Source organism: Nipponia nippon, unplaced genomic scaffold (genome assembly GCF_047370975.1).
Source record: "Nipponia nippon isolate SJK-2023a ecotype South Korea unplaced genomic scaffold, ASM4737097v1 scaffold_8, whole genome shotgun sequence".
NCBI classification, from domain to species: domain Eukaryota; kingdom Metazoa; phylum Chordata; class Aves; order Pelecaniformes; family Threskiornithidae; genus Nipponia; species Nipponia nippon.
Window position 1 is genome coordinate 825,101 of NW_028262402.1, and position 21,695 is coordinate 846,795.

Sequence of the window (21,695 nt, forward strand, 5' to 3'; positions counted from 1 at the left end):
AAATGAAACATAAGGAATTTATAACCTGCCCAGGGATATTACATTAGAATATGCTTCCAACCAAATCAGCGGGATAAGATTCTCCATGTCTTAAAATGAAGGTAACATAACCTACATGGATTTTTTTTCCTTATTGAAGTGAAACATGAAAGACTAAGTTAACTATACATAACTATACAAAATCCTCTTTTCTCCCCTTTTCCATTTCAACAGCCGTGGCTCGGAATTACTCTGCTTAAACCTGAGCATGAGAAGCAACCCCAAGTTAAAAATCCCTTCCTCCTCCAATGCAGAAGCAAGACTGAAACATACACATGGTATTACCCCGGAGAGTCACCAAGGTATTGCACTGGCCTGCATGAACCCAAACCTGAGGCCAAAAGCCAACAAGGAGTGGGCACGAAGACAAGGGGCTTGCATTACATTTCTTGAGGGACAGAATTAGCACAGAGGAGTGCATTTTGAGATGTACTTTCCCCTTGCGGTACTGAAGGCAAAGCAGTGCCACCAAGCTGCAAGGGACACAACAGGGCAGCTGGGGCTGGAATCAAGGGCTGGAGAAAGCCACGAAATGGGATTTCCTATGGCAGAGGTGAGGACAAATCCCACGTCTATGAATGACTGATTTCTTAGCAGACCTTGGAGAGATTTCTTGTCTAAGGCCTGTCCTGAGAGGCAGCAGGCAGAGTTGATCTGTTCCCCAGTTGTTTCATTTCCAAAGGGAAGATGAAAACCCCTATTTCAGTCTAGTACCATAAACCCAGCCTGCCTCTTTCTTGATCACAAGCAATTTCTCCTTTAGGGAGGTCCAGAAAACATGTAGCTTTTCCCGTGCTTCTTACTGGTGCTCAGGGACTTTTTTACTGTGATTGCTCATTCTGAAGTTTAGCAACATAAGCATTCCTGAAAGCTACATGGCCAGCTTGGACAAAATGAGGGTCTCAAAGTCAGTACAGACACAAACAGAGAAGCTCAGAACTGTTAATTCATACTATAGAAACTACAAACACAAAAGAGTAGGGCCATTGTCAGTTGAAAATCCCACCCTATCTTGGCTAATCTAGTTACTTTGCCTGGAAAAGTATTTAAACTACAAGTGCAAACTTATGCTAGTTGCACTGCATCTCTTCCATGATACAGACTAAGATCTTCTTTATAAGAAAACCAGGAAGAGACATAAAAGAGGCATGGCTCTCTGAAGAACTAGAAGACATAGCTGTGGATCCGTTCTCCTATAAGACAGATTTTTAAGTTCAAAGGTTTGTCCCCCTTAATTAATTCTTTACGTGATGAACCTGAACAAGAAAAAAACGTTCCTCCTGTTTTAAGGCAAAACGAAGAAAAAGGTCAAGATTTCACCTGTCCAAAACACAGAAATTAAATGGACATTTGCATTACTTTGCTTTTCTTTTGATGGGACCTGAACTTGAAACTGAACCAATTACAGTCAGTTACTGTTCTGACATGAGACAAGATTAACAGGTCTGGTACTGGGCTTTTTACAGGCAGTCTAAGATCAGGCAGCTGTCCACACGTAGAGATAGCAAGGCTATAACTCACTCTTTCCAGGTCGCAATATACCTTTCAATTACTGTACAAAACACCCACTAAAATCAATGACAGCTTCACAAAAATAACTAGAGTTATACCTGGATCTCTTAGCACATATACCGAAGGCTGAGGCTCTGTTTGATTCAGTTTAGAACAAGCTCCAATACGTTTTAGTGTTCACTGAAAGGAAAAAAAAAAAAAAAAGAATTTATTAAAGATAACACAGATTTTTTTAAATGTTTTTGGCAAGGGCAGACTAATCTTAAAACTGTTTTTATATTAATGCCCTTTTACGGAGGATTTGAAAGTACTCAGTGACAGTTTCTTTCTGTTGAAGTCTGAACAAAAGCAATGCAATGGGAGTACTATGCTTTACACTCTATATACATGGACTTGTAAATTTCTCAAAGCCAGAAATATCTCTTCTGCATGGAAAAAAGCTAGAAAGAAGAAAGGCTAATACTCTAATTAAGAACACAGTGAATTACTATTAATAATCAGAATAAGAATAGTCCGTTCTCTACCACCTTGAAATCACAATAATGCTTGTTCCTAGCCTGGCATTATGCATTACTCCTTCCAAAAAGAAAAAAAAATACCACTACAAGACTGAGTATCTATTTGTAATGGCAGTTGATGGTACCTGTGTTTCCTGTGGTCATTCAGCAATCATGCCAGTTTTAAAAGACATCTCATCATACTTTCATAGAAATTCTCAACTCCATTACATCGTTGTTGAAAGGACTAAAATATGAACAAGAGGCCTTTTAATGTGCTGTGCTCCAAATATAACTATAAACTGAAAAAAAATTTTGACATCCCACTCTGGTTTCACCTTATCAGACAAATGCAAAAGTTTCTCCACATGGAGTCGAACCTTCTTTTAACATCAGAGGGGTAGGGACAGGTGCCCGACTTGGCATTTGGAGGCAAGCAAAGTCTGAAGACAAAAAGTGACCCACTTAGAGCGTGTTCCACTTTAGATTTGAGAAGACGTTACCCCAGTCTGACAGCAGGGGATCTGTTTTGAAATTTGAAATTGCTTTATCTTTTGCTCAGCAAGGGTAATGAGATGAAAGGGATTAGGGACCTGAGCTGTGATTGAGACCAGAATAAGTTACTATTTTCTAGCAGCTTAAGAAGATAGCAATGTCCTATTGCTATTCCTTTACATCACTGCAATTCACAGCAGTTCTGGTCTTTTTTGTCTCTCAGTGAAAACGTTTCTATTATCATCATGTTCAAAGGCTTTGCTGAGAGATGTTTAGCAGTCCCATTTGAACTCTCTCTTGATTGAAATAGTATATTATTGTCATCAGCTATCAAGAAACTTTGCACCTCTTCTGGAAATTTACACTTTGGTAGAGGCTGTTAGCGGATTTGTGTGTAAGTGAACAAGCTGAAACTTGGTATTTCAAAGGGTTACGTGCTAGCAATATAGAGTATGACAGCAGGCTTGTAGGTGACTATACAGACAGGCGCCTGCCAGAAATCCCATACCTTTCTCTAGGATTACATGCTGCTCCTACTTCCACCTGCAAGCTCTGAGAGACTGTCTGTAACTGACATTGCAAAAGGACACACTGCAACATAGCCAAAGGGTAAATGGGAGAGACCGCAGAGCCTTCATTTAGACATGCATCACTGCCTGAATCAAGATCTATTTACAGGCCTCCTGTGGGTGCAGAGTAACACTATCATTACAGTGCCTGTCTGTTGCTCTCTAGCACAGATAAGAGTGCAGAGCTTGCCCTCTAACCAGGACATAGCCTCAACGGCAGATCCGGGGGGGGGGGGGCAAAAATTAATTGCTCCAAGCAAGTATGTCTTTAAAAAGTCACCACTTGCTTTGTGTGTAACCTTGCATTATAAAATGGCAACATCTGTATTTAGAAGTCTCTTCTGATTTCAGGATATTTTTCTTGTTAGTTGGATTCTTACAAGAACACCGAGAAGAAGGGTACTTTTTCTTTACAAAAATAGAAAGAAAGGACAAAAAAAAAAAAGAATCAGTAGCATCTATACCATGAATCAGCTACACATGTGTGATTTCCCAGATGCTAGGAGGGTGCTGAAGGAGATTTCACTGAGGGAGATAACATCTGGTCAACATGGCCAGCCCATTCCTGAGAGTGGCCTCATGACCAGAATAATTTGGGAACTGCTGCCTGTAATCATGAACTGTTTGAGAAAAGGGGCCGTATTTTGCCTCTGTAGTCCCAGCATTTACAGAATCCTTAAGCACTTTTGAAGAAGAGTTTCACATAGATCAGTAACAACAAGCCTTTTTCCCCTGAAGGGCTGGGCAGCCTTCATGCACGTTTTTCAGGGCAGCGACTGATCAGAAGTTTTGGTTTCAAAGGCCAGGGCAGATGACTGAGATTAACTACTCTGACTTTCCTCACGCAGCTGAGGAAAGAACCATATCCTCTGGGCCTTGTGTAATGATTCAGCAATATTTTGCGTGGTTGAGATTATTTTTTCCTACTGCTAAAGAAAATTTGAAATCAGATTTTTATAGCATCCTACCAGAGCCCCTAAGAATGAAAGAGATATTTATTTAGAGAGTTAAAGGTGCTTCCTTGGCAGAGTATTGTGGTGGGTTAACCCTGGCCAACGGCCAAATTCCCATTCAGCCTCTCAATCACTCCACCTCCTCAGCAGGACACGGGGAGAAAACAGGATGAGAAACCTCGTGGGTCGAGCTAAAGACAAGGAGATTGCTTACCAGTTACTGTGGTGGGCAAAACAGACTTGCCTTGGGGGGAAATTAATTTGATTTATTGCCAGGTAGAATAGATTCAGGTAGCAAGAAAAAAAGGCAAACCAACCAACACCGTCCCCACATACACCGCCTGGAGCAGCACGGGCTGGTCAGAACATGGTGGTTTCTCTCTGCCACTCCTTCCCACTCACACTTTCCCCCTGCTCTGGGCTCTCCCCAAGGCTGCAGTACCCATCAGGAAAACTGCCCCGGCGTGTGCTCTCTGTAGGCGGCAGGGCAGATCTGCTCCAGCCCCAGGGTGCTGCTTGGTGCCGCCTGCCCCTCCTTGCTCTTCGCCCTCCTGTCCCTCACTCTTTTTTCCTCACTCCTCTGCTCCTCTAGCATTTTTGCCCTTTCTTCCATACGTTTTGGCAGCCGCACCAGTGGCTGAAGGGCTGGAGCTGTCTAGAACAGGCCATGACCAACCCTGGGCATGCCGCAGCAGAGACATTGACATTGATCTCCCTTCAGCAGAGATCCTGAAACTGAGCTGAGACTGACACAGATTTATCTCGATATTACAAAGGACGTGACTAAGGGGGAGAAGGGAAGGAAAAAAATCAAGCTGACTCTTGCAAGACTTGTTTGCAAGGGATGTTAGCGTATTTTTGTCAGCTAAAGCACACAGCTATTTGCACTCAGGTCAGATCCCAGTAGGAAGGGAGGAGTCAGCAGTTTCTCACCTATTCACTCCCTGGCCTTAGATTTTGAGGGCATTGATTCATGCCCGTCCTCTGGGCTGGGGCTCGTGGGGAGAGAAGGGCAGGCAGCCTGCCCCACTGCCACCCCAGCCCTCTCACCCTTCTCCCACTCCCCATCCAATGGTCCCAGGGAATCTTTCCCAAAGCTGGAGATGGGACAGGTCGACAACCTCCTTGCTTTCTTTCAGCTCAGCAAGGTGGAAGAAATTGCACTACCCTTGAATACAAAGAAACAGGCGACATGTCTTCAAGGCACAGCGGTAACAATAATCTATCTGTTGACGCTGAAGACATAAAACACTGAGTTTCAGCTATATTCAACAAGAAAAAAAGAAAGGCAACTAAAAAGTTCTGTCTCTGTCATTAAAGAAGGGACATTTCCTCAGGTCACTGCACCACTGCTGGATTTGACAAAAATGATGCTAGCGTGAGCAGGCAAGTAAACAGGAGCTGCAGATTTGCAGGAGAAGGTAGAACTGGCCAAAATAAGGGCTGCAGCTGCTGAGGCAGCTGCTCTGTCTTACCTGCACCCATGGGGGCTTATGATGCCTGTGCTGCCCTAATGAGGACTGCAGAGGAGCCTGGAAGTTTTGCTTCTGACGTCATTCATTGACTTCAAGGGAACTAGGGTCTCCTATTCAGGATTCACGTTGCAACAGGCTGCCTTCTTCACCTCCTAAGAAGCACTTACTTGAAAAGCCAAGGAATGGATTAACATTGCAGCTTTATTCACAAAAGACTCTTGTGTGGTATTAAAGGCAAAATGATTTGCAATACAAGTGCATCGAGTGCCTGGACTGATCCAATAGTAAGACTAAGACTGCATGATGAGTGAGTTTGGGTTGACCTGAAAAACTCCTCCTTCAAACCAAATCCAATTTTCAGCCACAGCTAGGGATGATTAATAAAATGTCCTCAATGTCAACTCTCAAAGAAAAGGCAGTTAAAACTAAGAGAATATGATAGCCCTCTCCTTGGTTTTGCTAATTCTGCCATTTACAAAGGTCATAATTCATGAAAAAAACCATGGTTTTGATGCACCCATTTAAGTCTGGTGACACCATCACGAAGTTTAAAGTTAGGATGTGTTTAAGTAGTTTGTTAACATATTGTTAGCATCTCAGTATGTGATACTCGAAGAACCACAATATTTTATGCTGTTACTTGACAGTGAATACCTTTTGTCAGAGGTCTTTCTTTTGACAATACTGTGCTGGCTATTGCATTTACCATGCAGGGATTTCAGATCTCTCTCTCCACTCATTGCTATGATGTCTGAGCGCTTGGTTCAGTCTTCCCTTATGAATGGTTTAGAATCACACAGTCTAATATGACAGTGACAATTGTCACAATTCCCTATTGTGACAATACTTCTCTACCTAGGATTTTCTACAGCACTAGGCTTAAACTCTTCATTCACTGGCATCCATACAAATTGTACCATCAGTTGCTATGCAAGGAAGGTTAGGCCAAGGCTGGATGCTTCAGAAAACCTTGCCCACAAAGCTCCAGCACAGGCTCAAGTGACAGTGCTGTGAGTAGCAACACACACCGCAAAGCACTCTTTGCCACTGTTCAGATGAAATAATGCCTCCAAGACTATAGGCAGGCTTCTGCACACACACATGGCTGGGAGTCTGCAACAAACAGCATTTTTAAATAGATTTCAGCTCTCATTGATTAATCTGAAAGGCCTGGCTTTAACCACACCTGATTTACAGAGTTTTTCAGACATACTGGTGTTTGAATAAGAGATAAGAAAACCTTTTTGTCACCCTGTTACGATTGCAAATGCAAACCAGAAACTGGTTGGAGATAAAAACAGAATAACCGTTGCTCCATTCTGGGGATTTGGTCTTTGGCTGTAAATCAGGCTGGCCCCAAATCATTTGAGGTTTGTTTATGAGGAGGTCACATCAAAGGTGATTACATACTCCCGGTTGTGGATTGTAAGGACAGGCCTTTTGTGATCTGAAGAACACAGAATCATAGAATCATAGCATCGTTAAGGTTGGAAAAGACCCTTAAGATCATCGAGTCCAACCGTTAACCTAGCACTGCCAAGTCCACCACTAAACCATGTCCTCAAGCACCATGTCTACCCTTCCTTTAAATACCTCCAGGGATGGAGACTCAACCACTTCCATGGGCAGCCTCTTCCAATGCTTCACTACCCTTTCAGTGAAGAAGTTTTTCCTAATATCCAACCTAAACCTCCCCTGGTGCAGCTTAAGGCCATTTCCTCTCATCCTATCGCTTGTTACTAGGGAGAAGAGACCGACCCCCACCTGGCTACAACCTCCTTTCAGGTAGTTGTAGAGACCAATAAGGTCTCCCCTCAACCTCCTCTTCTCCAGGGTAAACAACACCAGCTCCCTCAGCCGCTCCTCATAAGACTTGTGCTTTAGACCCTTCACCCACTTCGTTGCCCTTCCTTGGACACACTCCAGCACCTCGATGTCCTTCTTGGAGTGAGGGACCCAAAACTGAACACAGTACTCGAGGTGCAGCCTCACCAGTGCCGAGTACAGGGGCACTATCACCTCCCTGGTCCTGCTGGCCACACTATTCCTGATACAAGCCAGGATGCCATTGGCCCTCTTGGCCACCTGGGCACACTGCTGGCTCATGTTCAAGTGGCTGTCGACCAACACCCCCAGGTCCTTTTCCGCCAGGCAGCTCTCCAGCCACTCCTCCCCAAGCCTGTAGCGTTGCAGGGGGTTGTTGTGACCCAAGTGCAGGACCCGGCACTTAGCCTTGTTGAACTTCATACATTTGGCCACAGCCCAACGATCCAGCCTGTCCAGGTCCCTCTGTAGGGCCTTCCTGCCCTCCAGCAGATCGACACTTCCACCCAACTTGGTGTCATCTGCAAACTTACTGAGGGTGCACTCAATCCCCTCATCCAGATCGTTGATGAAGATATTAAACAGAGCTGGCCCCAATACTGAGCCCTGGGGAACACCACTGGATTTGACTCCATTCACCACCACTTTCTGGGCTCGGCCGTCCAGCCAGTTTTTAACCCAGCGTAGAGTGCACCCATCCAAGCCGTGAGCAGCCAGCTCCTCCAGGAGAATGCTGTGGGAGACAGTGTCAAGGGCTTTACTAAAGTCCAAGCAGACAACATCCACAGCCTTCCCCTCATCCACTAAGGGGGTCACCTTGTCATAGAAGGAGACCAGGTTAGTGAAACAGGATCTCCCTTTCATAAACCCATGTTGGCTGAGCGTGATCCCCCAGTTGTCCTGCACGTGCTCCGTAATGGCATTCAAGATGATTTGTTCCATGACCTTCCCCGGCACCAAGGTCAGGCTGACAGGCCTGTAGTTCCCCGGATCCTCCTTCCAACCCTTGTTGTAGAGGGGCGTCACATTTACTAACTTCCAGTCATCTGGGACCTCCCCGGTTGACCAGGACTGCTGGTAAATGATGGAAAGTGGCTTGGCAAGGTCCTCTGCCAGCTCCCTCAGTATCCTCGGGTGGATCCTGTCTGGCCCCATGGACTTGTGAACATGGTGAGGACGGCAATTAGATCTGCATTGTACTCAAGCTCCAGGCATAAGCACACAAAACACCTGAAAACAAAACCACTTTCATATGTGTGAACAAATTAAACTTGTTTCTCCACAGAGTGTTATGCATCACTGCACCTAAGAAGAGTTCACCCAGGTAGGCAGCCTCACAACCGTATAATGGAAATTTTGGTCTCCCTGCCCTCTCTGGACAGTGCTATCCTCCTAACTTCCCTGCCCAGGAGCAGGGAAACAGCATGCCCTCTGACACAAGACCGAAGATGTCCAATTACTGCTAGTCCTGCTATGCCACCATGCAACTGCCACACGAAACCACACCTCTCTCTCATTGTTGAATTTGCAGGCAAGGTTGCTCTTCTTAACATAGATCCAGGCTAAGAGCATAGACAGGTCCTTTGCCTGCACATCAGGCCATTTACAAGCTGCCTCTTCTGCCACTGGAAATGTTAGTGGCTGTCAATCCCATGCTTATAGCTCATTAACAGCAAGATAATATAAACATCTCATGAGTGGGAGGTACTTGCTTCCTTTCCAAGGTTAAAACCCTCTGCTGACAGCTTTCCTTCCCTGTCTGCAGCAAGCAAACCCTCTGAAGAGGGACAAAACATTAAGTCCATACCCTCATTAGTATTTCTTAACATAGAGCAAAGGTTTCTCGCAGAACATTTTACTTGTGATTAATGCTGTGAAGACATTGGTAGGCAAAGCTTGGCCAGGCAAAAAAAGTACAAAACATTTTTCATGGATGTCACCTCCAATTCAATGATAAATTTGCTTCAGCTGTTTCCCTGTCTCTCCCTGCTCATGTGGCTCGCTCTCTAGTGAATTAAAGCCTAGTAAAAATATGCTTGCTTTTCTCCGCTGTACACAGAAATCACATCCAACTTGGGAAGTCCTTGGAATGAAATGGTTGGAGGTGAAAGAACATTATAAAGAAGTACTGTGTATGTGCCCTTCCAAGGCAGTGTGGTACCCCTTCCTGGATGCCTTACTGCATTACATGGATGTAGTCTGGCTAAGAACTCTGAACCACCAAAGAAAATGAGTGCAGCTCCAGATGGAAATTGTTTTTCAGATGGTCAGTTTTTAAATAACAGAATGCTTTGTAAAGAAAGCAAAACATTTATCTTCCAAAAAAGTCATTACACAAAAAATAATTTTTACATCATTACTTTTGAAGAGTCTAGAATACTCATCACCGCTCATCAAAAAAACTTGCATGTAGTATTCTCACTCTAACAGCGAAGCAAGTGAGTTTTGCATATGTGGTTTCTGGAAGCAAGAAGCGGAGGGACAAGAAGGAAGAATAAGACAGAGCAGTAGCATCAACAAAAGCAAAGTCATCAGGAGATCAGTCAGCAGAAGCAGTTAGCTTTTATCTGCATCTCGTGTGTGGGATGGACATCTATTTGCTAGGGGAGAAGAAAATGATCAGGCAGGAGAAAATCCAGCTTCCAAAATGTGCTTGTGGTCTGTGTGTGCACCCATCAGTGGCACCCTGGGCTGATAAGACTTTTAACTCACCTTCTGCCACCTGTGCTGCAACTACTTTGCAATTTCATATACCCTACACTATTTAACAGTCTGGCTTCTTTTTGAAGTTACAGCTGTTGGATTCATGTGTTACTATTAGGACGGTGAAATTATGCAACTTCGCTAACACACAGTTGCAGGGACAATGCACAATAACAGAACCCCTAGAGAATGTGAAGCAGAAAACCAAAGAAAATCCAGCTGAGACAAAAGGACTCTGTTCTAGACTCTTTAAGTTCCCAGTGTAAAACTGAGCAGCTATAAGGTGTGAAATCTTGCAGCTAACAAGTCTAACCAGATAAAATCAATAACCACATCTTCCTTATTGTCCATAGAGTATGAAGACATTCTCCCTTCTGTGTGTCTTCATGATTACATGCAAGCTAAGACAGTGGTAGCAATTCCTTTTTTCAGAGGCCAAAACCTATGAAGATAGCTCTCAACTACCATCAAAAGACTAGGACACCCACAATTTAGCAAGGCCAGAGGCAGAGTTAGGAGCTGAGCCTGTGCTTCTGAAGTTGTAGGGCATTATTTTGATCACCACATCTCTTCTTCCTTGCCCCAGACAGATACAGATTACCATTCCCTGAGATCTGCCTTCTGTACAACCAAGCCAAGTATGAATGAGGGAATGGAGGGGCACTACAAAGAGCAGGTTTCTGCTTAACTAGTCTCTGTACAGTATCACAGGTCTATCTAGACACAACCAAATCAGGAAACACAGCCTAGGCTACCTCTATGCTATGCAAGTCACCAGAAGCTTGTAGCATTCTCTTTCTAAATGTCTCAATCTCTTTGCAACTAAGAATATAGTCTTAGAGAGTTTCTTAAGTAAGGTTTTAGATAGAAAAAAAATACAAGAAGTTAAAGAAAATAACAGCAGGTAAAAAAGCACCCTATCATTTATATAGTTTTTTTATGTTTGGTTTTGATAAATCCATGCAGTCAAGACTCAGAGCATATACATGGAAGCCAATGGGAGTTCACCTGTGCTAGGCATCAAGAGATTAACATGATATGTTATGGACTCTTAAAAATTTAATATATTTCATCATAAGCATAATTCAGAATACGTACTGGAGATTAAATTCAACCCTGTTGGGAACAGGAAGCAAGCTCAATCCAGTAAAACAAATTTCAGCAGCAGAGCTCTGGAATGGAGACTATAAAACAGATGGACCAGAGAATAAGGCAGTTCAGCAGATCTAATGAGTCTGATGAATGGTTAGAAGAATAAAGAGGATGACAGGACAGAGAGCAAGACACTGAATCTCAGAAATGGAATTTGTGTTGAAACTGAGAATGAATATGCCTGAGTGCATACCACCACTCTCGGGCATCCACCTGAGTGAAGGAACTAGCACATCAAATATCAGGTCCCAGGTGGCTTCTTTTCACCCAGTGCCCTGTCTGAGTCAGTGGTCTAATCTCAATCACCTTAAGTCTGACTGGATCAAATCCTTGCTTTCTTCTCTATTTGGTTTTCCTAGCTTATCTTCTTATACAGCAGAAGGCTTCATCTGATGTTAATGCTTTTATTTCACACTGAAACGTGAGATTTCTTTCACCTCTTGCCAACAGGCTCTACAAACACGCCACTCAGTCAGCAACAAAAAATACTTTGGGTTTAAACCAGTCCTTTAACCCTGTGTGCTATAGAAGATGGCTGAACATGGTGCAGCAGCTTTTAGAAAGACACTGTGAATTTCTGACAAGCACACTTCTAAATGATGCTCAAAGGTTAGGTTATGATCAGATAACAGATTTTATTATTATCTATATACTTACATGTGAGTGCCACACTGCCTATCTCTGTCTTGCTCAGACAACACAGAAACTTTCAAACTAATTAGCCAAATGAACAACGTCACGCAAGAAATAAGATATTTAAAGAATTGATTAAATCAAGCAGTTATTCCTTGGAGACTGACAAGAAAGTGGATAGTAAATAATTTACCCGATGCCAAAAGCCTTCCCTGCAAAACCTCTCATCCCCTCTCACCAAAATATTACCACACCAGCTGTCATCTTCTTCACAAACCTGTTATGGCCAGGTACAGCTCTTGGATCCTCAGGGCTGTATTCTCTACTGGTTGAACTGGCAGAGCTTCAATGAAGCCAGGGTTTTGTTTCTGACTGAGATTTGGGCCTTCATCAATTAACTAAAAAATTTCAAGTCCTTGCCAAGGAACAAAATTAGCTACCTGTTCTTTCAATGGTTTTCATCACGGATGCAGGAAACCACCTGCTTTTCTACTTGCTAGCTTGCAAAGCAGTGCCAGTCATGAAGCTTGCCAAAAAGGAGGAAACATTTATTTTAAAGTTAAGCAAGCATAATGGATTAGATTTCAAGCGTCTCATACAGTCCAAGGTGTGTTGAACTGTAAGCCAAATGTTGGTCTCTAACATCCCAGTGGTGCCGTCACTGTCAAACAAGAAAGCTGGCCAGAAGTGGCATTCAGATGACCTACAAGGGCTGCTGTACCCTGTTGCTGACTGCTTAAATTATGATAGAGCATGTGACAACATTCACCTGTAGGTGACTGGCTCCTGCATTCACCATGCTTTTGGGCAAATATCCTCTCTGCAAGTGTCTGGGGTCTAATTCTTGACTTTGACATTTCAAAACTTGTGCTTAGCTATGATGTAGCCTGGGCTCCTATTCCTACAAACACCTCCATTTTCTGCGCAGATGCATTTAGAGCAGCTCTAGGGGTGGGGCTGCTTTGAGCAGTGTCCTCAAACTAGCTGTCCTCCTGCCTGATGAGCAGGGCCAGCGACCTAGAGGCATGCTCACAGCACACTGAAGCTGCAAGGGGAGCTGAGAAAGGGTTTTGGAAATGCAGCTGCTCTGTTTCCACCTCAAATCACACACTGCATGCTGCCTTTACTTGAGATGGCCTGTATTCAAGGCAGTGTCAGGCCAGGGTGGTGAGGTTTCAACTCAGCTCTCCCACCTCCCAGATGAAGGCTCCCACCATCGTCCTATGTGGATACACAGTACAACAGCAGTGCCACAAAAAAGGTCACTGGTAGACTTCAACCATCAGCTTTTCACTAGTGTTATTGCCTGTGCAGCAAAATGTAACTACAGTGGCCCTATTCCCAAGCTTGTGTGACCTTGCGTAGCACCGCACAGCTTTGCGCACAACCACCTGCAGGTACTGCAGACTGTCTCCACATCAACCGCCCCAGCCACTTCAGCCCTCACATGTGTACCTGAACTAGGTTTGAAGTACCTCTTGGGATGCTACCAAAACCGCCCAAGCAGCAGTGTGAATACTCTTTCATGTTGAGCCTTCTGCTGCTACTGTAAGGAGCTACTTCCACCTGAGATAGCTGCTGGAAGCCAGGGTGAAACGGGAGGCTTTGTCTCTCAGGAGGCTTTGTCTGGACGGTGGTCACAGAGGAACAGAGCACAGTAATACCAAGAGAAAGGAGGGGAGGACAGTAACAAATGCCCCTATATATTAATCCTTCTCTTTGCTGCATGCTGAGCATACCCAAGCACACAGAAATTAATAGAAACTGTAACTAAGAAACTTGAACTTTCTGAAAAACTGCATTTCTGAAAGCAATAACCTCACCTCTAAGCTTCTGGCTGGCTTCAAGAATACTTCCTGTGAAATGTTTTTACGGGTGATGAAAAGATTGAAGAAGCACTGCTACTCTTTACAGAGGGATAGCCATACATCACCAAAACAGTCATCACTGGTGCCACTTTCCCTCTTTTTGGTTTAGGGAAGCAAAGGGCACCCAGGCTTTGCTTCACCTGACTCCTATATACCACCCACTGTGACTGTGGTGAAATAGAAATGTTTCACAGCAGAAGTGAGATATGTTCTAGACGGTAGCTTTCCTATCACTCTAAAAGAAGGACAATGCAAATAAATTACATACAGTGAAGCAAGGACAGAAGAGGTTAGCTTTGATGCCTTTCCAGAGAGAGTCAAAGTAAGAGGGTAGAAGGTAAGAGCAGCAAGAGGGTTCGGGGTGAGGTTGCAAGAGACAAAACGAATCCCATGGCACAGGCAAGTGAAATTCATTAGAGAATGCAAAGGGCTAAGTTCTGCTCTTCTTTACAAGCCTTCAAATAGATTATACAGATGCAAGCGTCAGCAGAGCATGGCCCTGCGTGTCCAGGCAGGCTTGCATGCGGTTGTGGTTGTAGAAGGTAGATCTTGATTGGCAGCAGAAAACAACATTCAGAGAGCTAGCCCTTGTGGGGCTGCCGGAGAAAGGTCAAAGAGCAGGCTTTCAGACAAAAAGGGAAAACACATCCTCACAAGGAACAGCAGAGATAAAAAACCTTAAGTGTCAAGATATTCTCCCACCTTTTATCCAAAGATCATAGGCCTTCAAGAGGAGAAGCAATTTAACTGCCATTGGTGAATACATCTACTTGAAGTATGTGTTCATGTGAAGAGCAGTATGACAATCATGTCCACTAATGTAACAGCCTTATGATAAAAAGGAAATCTGCTACTTAGGAACACACCCTTGTGTTAGAGAAAATCTGTCAGAGAAAACTGTATGGCACATGATCAAATTTCACATAATACCTATTTTTTTCTAAATTTCAAATTCTTACCATTTCTCCCTTTTCATCATGTACAGAAGGGAACTACATTTCCATTTAATGTATTGGGTTTAAAAATACATGCATTAAAAAAACACTAAAGTTGGCTTTTTTTTTTTTTTTTGACCATGGTAATTGTCCTTTCCTCAAAACCTATTTTTCAAAACCATTCTAAAAAGGAGGATAGCTTCTTTTAAAAAAAAAAAAAAAAAAAAGACAGAGCAATTGACCTTAAAAATATTTTTTCCCTACAGTTTTGAGAAAGAAAACATCTATAATTGGCATATCTCATTAACAAACTCAGCTATGCTATGTTAGTAATAAGTGGGTAGCGAAGTGAGACTAACATTTTAATTAAGTCCTTTTCATTTCTAGGCTAATTTTCTTTATATTATGTGAACCTTTGAGGGTTAGAGAAGCCTGTCCTATGGTCAAAGGCATGCTAAAAACACCACTCCTCAGCCAAATGTCTCTCAGTTACATGCCCACTGCTTTTGTTAAGAGCGTTTTAACTCTTTTATCCAGTCTCTCCCTTTACATCTGCATCTAGCCAAAACATACAACTTGTAGCAACCCGTCTCAAGGTCCTGGCTTCTTCAAGCTCTTCTTCAAGACTACATTATGATTGATCTTCCCAGGTACCCTCTTCAGGATGATGCTTATTAGGCGGGTAGTTACTGGAAATGTGATTAGCTTGGACACCTGGTCTGTATCCACTCAGCAGCAGATAAACTGTGCTTGCAACCACAGATATCGGGACTGGTATAAAGGCATCAGAGCAGCCACATATCTCACTCAATATCCCACCTGACAGGGGCAGCCTCCAGGTGCTCAGCAGGTGGTAGCAGACTGCAGGATAATAAACTTACCTACAGCTTCTTCCTAGCCCCTGGACAGAGAGGTAAAGACTCATGACCTAAATGCATCAGAGTACTCATCCCTTCTACTTCTGTCAAGCTAATTTATATCCCTGCCATTTACTTTCTGGCCAAATCACCAAGAAGTGAAACTTCCTGAAGAAGTCTCTCAGTGTTAGCAGTTCTTCAATGTAAGACTACATGTTTGAGCAAGCTCCAGGTCTTTTTTTGTGTCAGAGAAGCTAATTAGATTTCATTATCTTTCCATTAGGTTGTGAGACTGGGAGGGAAGGCTAGCAAAGCAGAGTGGAAGGTGGCAGGAAAGAAAAAGACGAGCATATACTGAGGGCTGACTCAAAACAGCCAAACACACATTTGGCTGGAAGAGAAATGCCTTAATAAATTGATGTTCACTGCATGTCAGCATGCACTGCATAAGAGCTTATAAACAAACACAAGAAACTACTGTGAAACTGTTCCCTGGAAAACATTTGAAATCAAGGCTAGATAGTCCATTTATTTAATTATTTATTTTAGGCATTAGCCATTTTTATGGTAAGCAAGATAAAACTTAAGTTCGGGGGGTTTATAGCACTTGCAAATACTGGGTCAAACCTTGATCCCACTGAATCAATAGAAGCTTTGCCATTAAGTTCAAGAGAATCAAAGATCTACCAAATTCCATGACAAACACCACAACAGTAAGGGGAAAGGTGGTCTGAGAAATCTCTTGCAGCATAGCTTCTCCAAAATGTGAATGAGTTGACATAAAAAGATCTAGAATTTAACTTCAAATGTGGATACCCACAGATTTCAGTTTGCAATTTATTTTTTGTTTCTATTTCATTTTCAGGGCCGTAACAATGGCCAAGATGGGAGTTGAGACTTCATTAGCAGAATGAAGATTTCTAAAAAAATGAACAATTTTTAAGTAATACAGCCATTAGACAGAGTTTGAGTGCCTGCATTAATCACTGCTTAACCTGAGCAAACCAGAAATGAGAGAAAAACGCAATGACTTTTCTATTTGGCTTAATTTCACCCCACTCGATCCACCTAATGCTGTGTAGTACATAAAACTTAGGCTACCTGGACAGGGTTGTATTTCACCTTTCACATGGCACATGCCATCCTCTGCTATAAACCTGTATAACTCCACTGGCTGCAACAAACCAGGCTATTGTCAACAGATCAGTACCATGAACTGTACCTTCAGGCACAGCCAGAAAGAGAGGGAAAAGAAATGTATGCTTCTCTGGAAGTTAGTTGCAAAGCTTAGATACATTTTTAGAGGATGTTCCTGAGACAAGACACGCATTACAGTGTTTAAAAGACCAGCAAATTAAACTCCCTGCCTGTTTGCACAGGAGGTCAAACAAAGAGCATGTTCCAAGTACAGCAGCAGAGGAGAGCTAGAAGTGCTAAAGACACACTAGCAAGAAGCTGCATGGCCTTAATCCTGATATAACAGCTCTGCAGTATAGGACTGGTTTAGCAATAGGACATTCTGTGTTAACATATGCGTGAGTACAGACGCTAGGACCAAGTTGGGGGACCCCATGTTCTGCTCAGCCTAGAAGGTATAAAGGAAATGGGACGGCAACAGAGACCGACTCTCATTCCCGTAACACTTGTCAACAACAACTGATGCTCACACAACCACTACCTTTTACACCATTTCATTCCCTTCCTTCTCCACCTCCACTTTACATCATATCACTTGCCTTCTGCCCTCCCACTAAAGTCCAGCTATATCTGTAGTAACTCATATTTGTCATACATGGATACACTGTGCATACATTAAATGTGGAGTTTTGCAAGACTTTCAGGATAGCAGCTACACCCTCCCAGCACCTCAGCATTTGTTTGCAAGCTGTCACTGCTCAACTGTTCAGCTACTGTTTACAGCAAACTGATAAAACAGGGCATGAACTGCTTCTGCTACACTAATGCAGAGGGAGAGAGAAGTTCTGAACGTTAGTTTCTAATTCCCACCTGTCACTTACCTGAACTGAAATATTTTCATTACCTCCTGCGCTTCACAACTCATCAGCAAAACCTTCCAGCAGAAGAATTGTTTGAAGGCTTAAAAGCAAATAATTTTTAAAAGTACCAGTCTTGAATTGCTGATGATTTGACCAAAACCTTGAGTCTCTCATGAGGCTGTTAAGGCTTAAAACAAACTCAAAACTGCAATTACTACCAAGAATGCCTTAACTAATACTTGCAAGCAATCTCAATTTACTTTCCTGACATAATGCAGTTACTGAGGAAGTTTCAGTTTCCTCCTTCTGTCATCATCACAGGTAGATGAAATCAAAACTATAAGAGACAAAAGTAAATAAGGATTGAGAAGACCCGTATATTACGGAAGGCCAAGGCTGGACACCCAAGCAAGGTCAGAGAACACCAGACTCCTCTGGTAGCCTGGGAACAAACCTGAAAAGGACCTGATCCTTGCCAGCAAAGCCGTGGAAGGCTTTGCCACTGAATACATGTGAGTAAACAAACCCCAGAAGAGTTGTGTGACTCACAGAGTCACACCAACGTAGTCATATAAAGCAGAAAAAGCTTGCAGTTAAGGTACGTGAAATGTTGTTGAGGAGGATGAAGGACATGAACATGACTGGTTTGAGTCCTGAGACGGACACCTCACAGACCTGGCTTCAGGGCAAAGGGCATAAACAGAGGAGAAAAAATGGCTTTTTCTATTACAAGAGCATGCAGGAGCTGACAAGGGACAAAGCACCACACAAAGAAAATGCACTGGCCTGAGGTCTAGGAGGACTCGGGTATCCTGACCTCCTATCATCTCTCCTTCTGCCCATGGAGCCATTCAATGCTAATCAAAACCCACTTAGGTATTGACACTACCTCTTCACTGAGGTGCAGAATGAAAAATTATCAAAATGTGCTTTTTCTGTCCCGTGGTTTGATATGAGCATTACCTGAAACACTCACAGTGCTCTCTCTGTTCTGATTAACATACCATTTACTGCCTGACTCATTCACCTCTCCTCGCAAAACAGTGTAGATTTTATTCCTGCCTTTCTATTTCCCTTGTTGAATGCTGTATAATAGAGATAAATACTTCTCCCTTTTTCCTTTTTTTTTTTTTTTTTTATTACCTGCATCATTGACTGGCTTCTGCTAAAGATCACCAAGCTAAATGAAATTCTACAAGCAGTAATACTCAGTATTTTGCTATGGCTATCTATCCCTACCTTGAATAACAAGGAAGAAGAATGGCAGATTTAAAATGATTGCTTTCTATTGTTCCACAATACAGTAAGATTTTTAAAAATCATTCCACATCACATCATTGCACATAGCAAGTGTGCTTGCCATGCACTCCATGGTAAAATTTAGTATGAGACCTGTGTAATGGGATTTAAAGCTGAACAGCTGTTTTGCTAGCCCTCTATAGCAGGGCAAACATCTTGGAATCAGGAATCAGCATGATCTCAGCAGGAATTTAGGAGCCAGACAAATACGCATGAAAGGAATAATGAAAAATAGCCTCTACTCAACAAATCTTTCTGTTCTTTCAACAATTACCATTTTTTAAGTCCTCCTGTCTTTGGAACTCATGTCGCTCACACTTACAAGTGTATTTTCCTGCCCCATAAAAGGAGTAATGCAACCAAACATCAGCTCTCTGGTGCATGCATTTTAGATCTGTGAAGCCATTTCACTGAGTTATTCAGCCAAGAACCCCATGAATAACTCCAGATCAGATTAAGTCATCTTTAAGGACTGTGAGATACATCCATCAGACCAAGTCTCTGACAGCAGCAGAACCTGTCTCCACTGTATAAATGAAGCCAGGGGAGGAATTCTTCTAAAGATAAATGAAGCCTTACCATTATAAAAGGATGGCAACATTAATAATTTAAGGAAATGTTATGAAGACGTTAGTTTCCCAAGAAGAAATGACGGAGGAAGACAGGGTTGTATGTTAGCCAAGGTGAGTTCTGGTAAGCAAATAAAGACTACCAAAAAAAGCAGTCTGTCCTAAAACACTAGTCAAGCAGCTATTTCTAGTATCAAAAAATAACTTCTTAAAATACTTAAAAAAACCCAAATTGCCAATTTGGTCAGAAATTTCCTTCCTGATAATGATGAACTAAAGTCCACAGTGGAAAACTTCAGCCACTGGGTGTGTATCATTATTATCACTGCCATATTCTCCTAAGGAAAGCGGCATATTCTCCTCTTTGGCTGCCAATCTCTCTTTGCAACACTGCAGCAGACAGAGATCAAAGAGAAAGTGCTGTCCTAAGAGGGCACTGACATCAAGGACTAACGTCTTCAGCTACTGCCAGCAGTGTGGCAACAAGCAACACAATCATTGCAAAGCAAGTATCTCCCACAGCCCAGTTCAACAGTGTAAGTTAGGGTAATGATGATCTGCACGTTGACGGTATCCTGGAGATGGATGAGTAATGCAACTTTCAAAGCCATGTGCTGAAGGAATTTTTCTCCTAACTCCAGACCACCAGGAATGGAACTAGCATCCATCCCTAAGTTAACTTTGTCTAACCTGAGATGGAGTACAGTTTACGTCAACTATTAATTAATACTATCAATATTAATTATTTTCAAATAACATCAGGTATCTGATAACAATTAAACTTTTTTTCAGCACTGAAAGAATGTTTATAGGGCTGCTAGGCTGAAAGACATTACAGGATGAGCTCCTTCTCAAAATGGATTAGCTAGTCTCATAAGAGCTTTGTTTTTCCTTTGAGCACCCTAGTAGTGTTGATTCCAAAGACATGAGCATTTGATTGGATAAATGACTGCAGATTAATTGCAGATCATTATGTACTGGAAAATACAGACTATCATGCCAGGAAATGCAGAGCTATCAGTATTGAAAAAATGTCAGCAAGTTTATTTACCATTTCCTTGACCTATATATTCCTATTTAGAGAACAAAGCCAGCAGGAGCACAACAAGGTCATTTACTCATTTTTGCCATTCCAGCCAGGGCCTCTTTCTGTTACTCTTTGTTTACCTTGGAATTAATATTTCTTCATGCAAATAGCTTATTCATTACTATTGTGGTGATTAGAAATGAGGTCTGATGTCATGCTTAGGCAACAAGATTGTTACAGGTTTTAAAAACAGGAGCATCTCAGTCTTTTATTTCAAGAGCTGCTACACAGTGCCAAGAAAATCTGTCTTTGGTTGTCCCTTTTCTGTACGGACAAATGCAGTCACTTCCCAGGGAATCACAGGCAATAGTAAATAAATGCAATCCATCCAATTCACACCACTGCTACTCTGTTGAACACCAGCTGCGTGCTTTCCCTTCTCTTAAGGGAACTGGTGAATCCAAAGGAAAGAGCACAGGAAAGAGCAGGGGACATGCTTTCAGTTAACAACTCCAGCAAGTAGTTTCAAAATTGAACTCTGGGTAAATAAAAGAAATTTTTTACAAAAAGAAGCTGCAAACCATAAAGATATAAAACAGTGGTACAAAGCAAACGAAGTATTTCATTTTATCTGAAATGACACCACATTTTCTTCCTGTTAGCAAGAAAAATAGTTTATGGCTTCAGTCAACCCAAAACAATTTCCTTCCTGGTTCCCTGTTCTCCTACTTTACCTCTTATTTCTATCATAGAAACACAAACTCAAGAAAATCTCCATAAGAATGTGATTAATGAACATAGATATGCACACAAACAGAATTAGTAGACATAGGGGACCTTCACTGGATCCTTAATCTCTTTTTTGTTACTTCAAGCTCCACATCCCTTCTCTTACTCTAGATACCAAAGTCAAAAGTAGAATCTTCTCTGACAAACTCAAGACACTAACACAACACAGAAAAACAGATAAACCCTCACACTCTCAACTGAAAATAAACAACGAAAACAGAAAAACCTAATGCAACTCAAAATGGTGGATCATTTTATGTTTCCAATTTTAAGTAAACATAAAACAAACCATCCAAAAAACAGCTTGAAAAATTGTATGCATAATTTCTGCTCAATATTTTGGGCCAAAACTTTTCAGAACTGAGTAATTTTTGGCAGAAATCTGTATGTTCCAGAATTTTATTTTGCTATGGAAACTGCCTGCATAAGAGAAACAAAGTCATAGACCAGCTAGTTCTAGTCAAAATTTTCTCCACTTTCATACAAATCACACAAGTGAATG

General features: G+C 42.3%; 1 protein-coding gene across 3 annotated transcripts in view; it reads right to left on the reverse strand.

Moving 5' to 3' along the window:
- PLPPR1 (phospholipid phosphatase related 1) overlaps window positions 1–21,695 on the reverse strand; it is a 136,735-nt gene that overhangs the window by 108,792 nt on the left and 6,248 nt on the right. Inside the window, exon 2 of one of the 3 annotated variants that reach the window (XM_087741864.1) lies at window positions 1,650–1,731. The exons of the other annotated variants lie outside the window; for them this stretch is intronic. The gene's annotated coding sequence lies outside the window, so the exon portion shown is untranslated. The remainder of the gene's footprint in view (window positions 1–1,649; window positions 1,732–21,695) is intronic. 3 annotated transcript variants of the gene reach the window in all.